The following is a 10,938-nucleotide window of genomic DNA, read 5'->3' as shown; positions in this document are numbered from 1 at the left end:
GACTTGAGTTGAATCTCAAAGTTCTTCCTCTGTTGAAATAGTTGTTCTATTTCTGAATAGCAGAGCGTCTATCCAAAGTATCCAAAACCATCCATCTAATCATCATCAAGATCATCCTTACGCATCATTCAGGTATAATCATCCATTTGTATCGTTATAATCGTCAATTATAATATGTCGTTTCAAATTGGTATCAGAGCTACGTTTCGTTCTTATCATTTTTATTATAAATATGAACACTCATCCATTCGTTCATAAGAAAAAATATTCATCATGCATCATTATAAATGTTATTACATTAATGCATATCATTTGTCATACTCATAATAAACTTCACTATTATTTTTAAAGCTATAACCTATTAAATATGTCTCAAGAAATAGAAAATTCACCAATAATTATTAATAACGAAGAAAATGAATTTGGATACACTTTTGATGCTTTAATTAATAAAAATAATATCAATAAAGATGCTATAAGAAAATCAAATTTTACACTATCCGAAAAACATAATTTTAGAAATAACACACTAAAAAACTTCTTTTCTAGAAAAAATATTATATACTATGGAAAAATTATAGGAGAAAAACCAATACCCATAGAATCAACTCAAGGAAATATTATTATATCTATAATAAATAAACAACAAATTAGGAATATATTATCTAATATTAAAGAAATAGATAGAATAAAAATTGCTTATATTCATATATCAACTATTCAAGTAATTTTAAAAAGTACTTTTAGTGACTTAGATACACCAATAGAATTAGAAATCAGAGATGATCGTATAATTAATAATCAAGAAAGTATTATTGCAAAAGGAAAAGGTAATCTAATTGAAGGAAAAATAAAATTTGATATTATTATTCAACTGGGATTAAGTCTTAAAGATAAAAATTTAAGTAATAGTATTATCGTACGATATAAATTATTAAGACAAAATTTTATGTTAAAAGGTAATCATCAATTTACTATTACATATCAAATAAATTATGCATTAACAAACTCTCATCATATGATTACGTTTAAAACAGAAGATAGAATTTATATAGATAAACTATTTACTCCTTTATTATCACTTGAATCACCAAATATGACTAATAATAGAATATTCAATGAAGCAAATTTTCAACCAATAATAACTACTCCGTTAATAAAAAGAAGCCCAAATATAGAACCTCCATTTTCAACTATAATGGGTAGATCTTCCATCTCGGAATGTCAACCTACAACATCTAATGAAAACAACGATGAAAAATTAGAAGATATTAAAGAAATGATTAGATCATTAAGTTTAAGAATATGACAGAATCATCTAGTAATTCCTTAAAATATTTTAAAACACTTGAAGGGTCATATCAAAATACAAAACCATGTATACCAAATAAAGAAATGATTATAGAAATACCGCAAAATTTACCACAAGGAACAGTATATAATATTGGTCTTAGTTCTGAAGAAGATAAACCAATAGGAGACAAGTTAAATATAATTAGTCAAAAACTAAACAATATTATAGAAATAGAAAGTTTACTTGTATTAAAACAAATTCCTGAATTATTACAAAATTTAACTCAACAGAAAATATTACTTGACAAATATTTAAAAATAAAAACTATTAAAGAAGAACCACTTAATGAAAAACCACTACTTAAAGAAAAACCACTTACTATTAAACGACCCTTCACATGGTAAAAAATAAAAAAAAATAAAAAAAAATAAAAAAATTATGAGTAATAAAACCCAAGTATATTGTAATTACGATAATAAATATAAAGTTAATCTACTTAAAAAATTATGGAAAGATTTAGAAAACTCTACAAAACATTTAAAAGAAAAAAAAAATTTGAAATACATAAATTAACCTCTAAAAACAAAAATTATACTGCATATCAATTAGTTAAAATTGGAAGATTAAAAATTGAAATTAATCATTTTAAAATAGTAATAAAAAATATTAACAATTCAATTAATTTTCTTTCTGACACTTTAATAATTTGTTAAAATGAATTCAAAAGTACAAGTTAATTCTTCAAAAGATAACATGTTTTGGACTAATATATTAAAAAACCATTGGAAAATAAATTCTAATATCTCTAATATCATTCAACATTTAGAAAATGCTTTATCATATGAAGAAAACTATTTATTAAAATTACAATCAGTAAATGAAGAATATATAATAAACAACTAAAAAAGATATCTCGATTAAAATAAGGAATTAAGAAATATAAAAAATCACAAAATCGTAATTTAGAAACAATACACAATGTTTCAACTATACTAACAAACACAACTTGTTAATATAAAAACTTTGCAAGAAAAAACATTAATTAATAGAAATTTATAAACTAACTCTAATGAGTAAAAGAAAAACAAATATTAACCCAAACAGTACCTTTATTACAACCAAAATACAAGATAAAGAACTCGTTTCATATATAGATACAGGAGCTACTTTATGTTTTGGAAGAAAAAAGATATTAAAAAATTGGGAAAAATTAGAAAAACCATTAAAAATTACAATTACTGATAAATCAATTCACAAAATTTGGTTCGTAGGAAGAAACATAGATATAGTAATTGAAAATGCGCCATTTAAAACTCCAACTATATATCAACATGATTCGGGAATAGATTTAGTAATAGAAAATAATTTCCTCAAATTATATCAACCATTTATACAAACAAATGATCATATAAGTCTCAATCACCCAACAAAAGGTATTATAAAAACTGCAATTATCAAACATTTTGATCTTATTAAGATAATCAAACAAGAATTTGGTTTTCAACTACGCATATTACTAATATTTGCTAAACAAATTGCTGAAAAACAACTTGAAGAAGTATGTAGTGAAAACCCGCTAGATCATTTAAAAAACAGAAATAATCAATAAATAATAATATTATTAAAAAACCCTAATGATGAAGTTAATGTTCCAAATAAAATTCCATATAGTATAAAAGATGTTTCTGAATTCAAACAAGAATGCATTGAACTATTAGAAAAAGGAATCATTCGACCTAGCACGAGTCCTCATTCTGCACCTGCATTCTATGTAGAAAATAATAATGAAATAAAACGAGGCAAACGAAGAATGGTGATTAATTATAAAAAAATGAACGATGCTACTATAGGAGACTCATATAAATTACCACGAAAAGAATATATTTTAGAAAAAATAAAAGGAAATACACATTTTAGTACATTTGATGCAAAATCCGGATATTGACAATTACGCTTACATGAAAATACGAAACCACTAACCGCTTTTTCATGTCCTCCTCAGAAGCATTATGAATGGAATGTCCTTCCATTCGGTTTAAAACAGGCACCAGCAATATATCAGCGATTAATGGATGAAACTTTAAATGGTTTAGATGATATTTGTCTTGCATATATTGATGATATAATTGTTTTTACAAAAGGAAATGAACAAACACACATTGATGCAGTCATCAAGGTTTTACAAAGAATAAAAGAAAAGGGTTTAGTTTTATCAAAAAAGAAATCAAAACTTTTTCAATCTACAGTTGAATATCTCGGTTTAAAAATAGGAGAAAATTGTCAATTATCTTTAACAGACAACATACGAGAAAAATTACATATGTTTCCTGATAAACTTGAAAACAGAAAACAAATACAACGTTTTCTTGGTTGTTTAAATTACATTGCAGAACAAGGATTTTTAAACAATTTAGCAAAAGAAAGAAAAGTTTTACAAAAAAAAATATCAGAAAAAATACCTTGGTCTTGGACCAATATAGATACTGTTTTAGTGCAAAATATAAAACAAAAAATTCAAGTTCTCCCTACTTTATATAATGCAAAAATCGACGATTTTCTAATTGTGGAGACAGATGCATCACAAGACACTTGGGCAGGATGCCTAAAAGCAATTATACATGGAAAAGTATTATTAGGACTAGATAATGAGGGAAACCTCATATCTGACCCATCAAAAGTATACAATAATAAAGCATACATTGATATGAAAATATCATCTGAAGCAAACAATGATAAAGTATATAGTGATATGAAAGTATCACCAAAAGCATACATTAGTATGAAAATACCATCTGAAGTAAACAATGATAAAGTATACAGTGATATGAAAATATCACCAAAAGCATACATTGATACGAATGTATCATCTGAAGTATTAAAAACATATAAATATGAGCAAAAATTATGCAAGTATATATCGGGAACATTTTCCCAAACGGAGCAAAATTATAGCACACATGAACGAGAAACACTAGCTTGTCTAAGAACGTTGAAGAAATGGAAGGTCGAGCTTCTACAAACAAGATTCGAGTTACGAACAGATTCCAAGTATCTACTTGGATTTTGGCGCTATAAATTACAAGAAGATTATTGCCGTGGACGATTGATTCGTTGGCAATTACAATTACATCAATTTCATCCTTATCTCAGATACATCAAAAGCGCAAACAATCATATGGCAGACACTTTGACGAGAGAATGGAAGCCATCATGAAGCAAGAACAACAACAGTTCAAAAAATCAAAGAAACATTGTGAACATCATTCATGGAGGATTAACATCAGCCATGACATAAACAAAAATTATTCAAAAATATCTGTCCTTTTCAAAGGCGGGAGGAATGACGTAAGCAATGACATATAAAGCCATTATTATTGAAGACATTATTGAAGACACATGTCCTTTCGTTGTGGAAGGATGTATTTTATAATTTGTATTTTCTCTGTAGATTAAGTGTCATATGTCGATAGGTTATATGTCACTATCGAATATGATGTCTAGTTTGTAGGATATGATATAAAGTGTGTAACCCTCAATAGTCTAGGGGGCTATATTGTAAATATGTTTGTCGTATTGCAATCATACGATTGCAATTCAATTATGTAACCGGCTCCTTTGAGCCTATAAATAGGGCCTTTGCCCATATGGAATAAACAAGTTAAGTTTGAGTGTTTAAGACTTGAGTTGAATCTCAAAGTTCTTCCTCTGTTGAAATAGTTGTTCTATTTCTGAATAGCAGAACGTCTATCCAAAGTATCCAAAACCATCCATCTAATCATCATCAAGATCATCCTTACGCATCATTCAGGTATAATCATCCATTTTTATCGTTATAATCGTCAATTATAATATGTCGTTTCAAATTGGTATCATATGTCGATAGGTTATATGTCACTATCGAATATGATGTCTAGTTTGTAGGATATGATATAAAGTGTGTAACCCTCAATAGTCTAGGGGGCTATATTGTAAATATGTTTGTCGTATTGCAATCATACGATTGCAATTCAATTATGTAACCGGCTCCTTTGAGCCCATAAATAGGGCCTTTGCCCATATGAAATAAACAAGTTAAGTTTGAGTGTTTAAGACTTGAGTTGAATCTCAAAGTTCTTCCTCTGTTGAAATAGTTGTTCTATTTCTGAATAGCAGAGCGTCTATCTAAAGTATCCAAAACCATCCATCTAATCATCATCAAGATCATCCTTACGCATCATTCAGGTATAATCATCCATTTTTATCGTTATAATCGTTAATTATAATATGTCGTTTCAAATTGGTATCAGAGCTAAGTTTCGTTCTTATCATTTTTATAAATATGAACACTCATCCATTCGTTCATAAGAAAAAATATTCATCATACATCATTATAAATGTTATTACATTAATGCATATCATTTATCATACTCATCTTTATTTGTCATAAATATTATTATGAATATGAATATTCATCGTTATGACTTATCATCATAATCATCATAAAACTAATAGTAATGATAAATTCTACTATCACTATCATTTTTAAAACTATAAATTTTTATCGTAACTTTGATCCAAAACACAACTAAATTATTGTTTTTATAGAATTATAATCATGAGTTTTTCAAGTCTAGATACAAATAAACAAGAATTAAAATTTTTTCGTAAAACACTGAAACAATCTAAAAAATTTCTTTTAAACCTAAAAATAGACTCTAATATATCGATAATTAATTGCATTTCTAATATTGAAGCAATACATATAATAGATAATAGTATAAATTGGAAACAAGAACAAATAAAAAATCTTGAAGATAAAATAACAAAATTAATTTGTTAAATATGTTTCAAAAAATAGAAAAATCACTAATAATAACTACTCCACTAGTAAAAAGAAACTAAAGATTTCATTTACAAAATACACACAATTTATTAATATGGAAACTTTACAAGAAAAAGTAAAAACATTAACTAAATTATTTGCAGCATTAGAAATTTCATCCGAAATTCAAGAAAATAATACAGAAATAGAAAATAATTCAGATAATAATGACGCAGAAGTAATATATGATTTTTCATCCGATGATGAAAACCCGTATTCAAATCCATATAAAAATTCACAAAATAATTTTGGATTAAAACGAAAACAATCATATGTTGAAGATGATTATCAAAATCAATATATTTATGGATCACCTTCATTAGAAGAGAATTTTTTATATAGACAAGGAATGGTTAAAAATAAACAAAATAAATGGGAAAAAATATCTCCTCAATACATACCTAAATTATTTACATTTCCAACAAATTCAGATATTCTTTTTATTGATTGTGATCAAAATCCTGAAGCAAAAATTCAAGAATGGAGTAATAAAATGGGAGTACAAATTCAGTTAACTGAAGAATTAAGAAATTTACACCCAACACATTTTTTTAATTATATCATTCATAAAACACAAGGTAACGCATATCGTTTTCTCTCATCTCTTGATGAAACCGAAACAATGATGATAGCTACTACTGATGCTATGGAAACATTTAAAAATATATTAAGTCGTCTTATTCAGGAATTCATAGGAAAACAAATTGAAGATAAAGTATCACAAGAAGCTTTTCAATTAGAATCATTATGGCATTTAACTAATCTACGAATTTGTAATATGTGTTATCTAGATCCGTTTATATGCGAATATTCTGAACATTATTATAATTTAGATTCCACTAGAAAAAAGGTAGCATTAGATATGTTTTATCAAAAATTACCATCATTAGTAAGCCAAAATGTAATAAAAGATTTTCAAGAAGCTTTACAACAAAATAAAATTGCAGACACTCTAGGAGCACGAATAAGTATATTAAAAGCATGGATGCAAAAGAAATGCTTAGAACAAAAAACAACACAAGACGCAAAAATTGATTTATGTTGTGACATCCTTTCTAATAAAGTTAATCAATATGGTTGTAAAGATAATAAAAGACAACAATATAAAAAGAAAATTTGGAAAAAACAAACTTATAAACCTAAATATAAAGAATATTATAAACAAGGAGAAAGAAAATATTTTCGAAATAGAAAACAATATAAACAAAAATATCAATCTAAAACAAATTATTGCCCATCGAATAAAAAAGATTGTAAATGTTGGATATGTCAAGAGGACGGACACAAAGCTTATGAATGCCCAATAAAGACTAAAAAAGAAAAAGAAACAAACCTATTAAAAATTGCATATGATCTTGGATATGAACCGATAGGAGATTCAGATATAGATTCATACATAGATATTTATGCATATACAACTGATTCTGATTCAAATGCAGATACATGATCCTATGGAAAAAGTATTATTGAGATTAGAACTTGAGGGAAACCTCATATCTAGCCCATCTGAAATATACATTGCTAAAGCATACATTCGTATGAAAATACCATCTGAAGTAAACAATAATAAAACATACAGTGATATGAAAATATCACCAAAAGCATACAGTGATATGAAAATATCACCAAAAGCATACAATAATAAAGTATACAGTGATATGAATATATCACCAAAAGCATACATTGATATGAAAATTTTCATATCATCATTTAAAATATTAAAAGCAAACAAATATGAGCAATCATTCAGGTACCCAAGAGGCGCAAGTATTCAGACAGTAGACATATTGAAATGGAAGCAATCATAAAGCAAATACAACACCAGCTCAAACAAAAGCAGGAGCAAAAAGCATCGTTAATCAGACAACTTGAGGTAGTCAAACGTGAAGAAGAGCAACTGCAACAAACATTACAAATTTTATCATATTCAGCACCTAAAGAAGAAGCAGCTAGCAGCTCAACAACAAAGCAACCAAAGAAGACATTCAAGAAATATCATCCGATGATAGTCAGCCGCAAACAGTACTCAAACCAGAAAAACAACCTATGACACCAAATCCAGAAGAATATCCACCACTTCAAGCAGATCATAAAAATATAAAGAAATGGTATGTGATTTTCAACGGAGAAAACAAAGGAATCTATGACGATTGGGGAATAGCCAATTCATACATTCTCGGAAAAAATGTCATCCACAAAAGTTACAAAACAAAAAATGAAACAGAAGCCGCATACAACGAAGCATACAAAGTAGTCATAAAAGATAATGTCGAATGTTCAAAAACAGTTCTCCTGACACCACAAAAACACATATCCAGCTTTACACCACAAAAACCTGTATCCATCCCTAGATCTCTTAACCAATTAAATGCAAAAATTGCCCTTGAAGCCATTCCATCAACTAAGGAAAAAGAAGCCATGAAAAAACCATCTGCTCAAAAATTTGCCAAATTATGGGACAGCCTCGTTTCATACATCGAAGTCCATTCTTTAATGGGCTTTTACCCAGTAGCCAGGCGACCAGGCCCTAAAGCAGTATTCTTAGCAGACCTCACTGACCCCATGACCTTATGGGACTATTTCAGTCATGGATTCATAGACACTATCTATCTTGATGGAACAAACTTACATTGCATTAGCGAATTCCCATCAGCTGTTCAAACAATAATCAGAAGCTACAAAACACGATTTGCAAAACAAGAAAGAGGATTATTCATCAAGATGCATTCAAGCTACCCAATTTTTGATGAAGATTCTCAATTACTTGTTCCAAGCATTACTTTCGCAAATATGGGAATAAGTAACGGCTCAAAACCAACAAAAGATGACCTACCTCATGAAGTACCTACACAAGACCATCTAATTTTTGCATTAGCTGGGGTTTACTTAGCATCATCAAGAATAGGCAATGGAAAGGACCAAAAATCTAGAGTCAGAATCAATTACGCCAGTAAAACATTCGTTATTTATTCTCTCCAAGATAATGAAATTACAGCCGACGCACTCAGAGCCATTGAAACATTCGAACAACCATTCGAAAAGTTCTCTCATCACCTAGCCGAATTACCAGCTGAACTTAAAAAACAACTATATAAACACGTGATGCATGTCCCACGATACAATTGTAGTCATTGTGAAGAAAATACAGAAGAAACACCATTCATGGAGGATTAACGTCAGCCATGACATAAGCAAACATTATTCAAAAATATCTGTCCTTTTCGAAGGCGGGAGGAATGACGTAAGCAATGACGTATAAAGCCATTATAATTTAAGACATTATTGAAGACACGTGTCCTTTCGTTGTGGAAGGATGTATTTTATAATTTGTATTTTCTTTGTATTTGTTGGTATTTGTCGCTATCTGTAGATTAAGTGTCATATGTCGATAGGTTATATGTCACTATCGAATATGATGTCTAGCTTGTAGGATATGATATAAAGTGTGTAACCCTCAATAGTCTAGGGGGCTATATTGTAAATATGTTTATCGTATTGCAATCATACGATTGCAATTCAATTATGTAACCGGCTCCTTTGAGCCTATAAATAGGACATTTGCCCATATGAAATAAACAAGTTAAGTTTGAGTGTTTAAGACTTGAGTTGAATCTCAAAGTTCTTCCTCTGTTGAAATAGTTGTTCTATTTCTGAATAGCAGAACGTCTATCCAAAGTAATCAAAACCATCCATCTAATCATCATCAAGATCATCCTTACGTATCATTCAGGTATAATCATCCATTTTTATCGTTATAATCGTCAATGATCGCACGTTTGATATCGCCTTTTGGTGAGAAAGAGGGAAACAACGAAAGAGGGGGGGGGGGGGGTGGACATATTTATTTATTTTTTTCTTTTTTCAAAAGTCTAAAAATGATTAATAAATAAAAAAAATTGAATTAAGGGTAAAATAGTTTTTTTTTTATGTACGGAGGGATGAAGTGTATAAGTTTTAAACAAACAAGGGACGGTCTGAGTTAATTTTTGAAAATAGAAACTAAACATGCTTTTGGACACCTACACGAGGGACGATTCGTGTAATTTACTCCCTATTTTATTCTGGGGTAAATTACACCAATCGTCACTCGCACATGCCAGAAAGCGTGTATAGTCCCTATTTTTAAAAAGTAACTCGGACCATCCCTAGGTTTGATTTTTCTTGCACGCTTAGTCCCATTGACATGAAATGACTGTTTTACCCTTAATTATTTATTTTTAGATTTTCTTTTATTTCTTTATTAGTTTCAAATAGAAAAAAAAAGAAAATAAACCAAAAATCCTCACCCTCTCCTTACGACACTTCCCTTCTCCCCTCTTCTCACCTCCTTATTCCTCCTGCAACACCTCGATCTGAAACCCTCCATCTGAAACTTCATCAACGACTTCTGATGGTGGCGCACAAGTGAGGAAGGAGATCGCCGGCATCTGACAAAGCATCACCATCGTAGTTCCGCTCAGAAACCTTCCCTTTTCTGCAACTCCACTGGCGACCACGCATTTGCAAATCCGACCTGTAACTATCAAATCCCTAGCACAAACTAGTGTAAAACCCAACAGGTGGCGATGAACGCTCCATCTTCGGTGAACAGGTGGTGACGAAGACGAAGGTTTTCAGTTGAACAAATGTAGATCAAAATGTGGAGCTTCGATTATGACTGTGGAGATGGATGTGTTGAACGAAGATCTGTCGAAACCCCCCTAACCGACATTGATAGCGGTGCACATGTGAGGCGACGACGATGGCTTAGAGGTGACGGTGAGGGTGGGCATCGAAAGGAGCC

Source organism: Lactuca virosa, chromosome 3 (assembly GCF_052849685.1).
Source record: "Lactuca virosa cultivar CGN04683 chromosome 3, Lactuca_virosa_CGN04683_v6, whole genome shotgun sequence".
Taxonomy (NCBI): Eukaryota; Viridiplantae; Streptophyta; class Magnoliopsida; order Asterales; family Asteraceae; genus Lactuca; species Lactuca virosa.
This window is presented reverse-complemented; position numbering follows the sequence as displayed.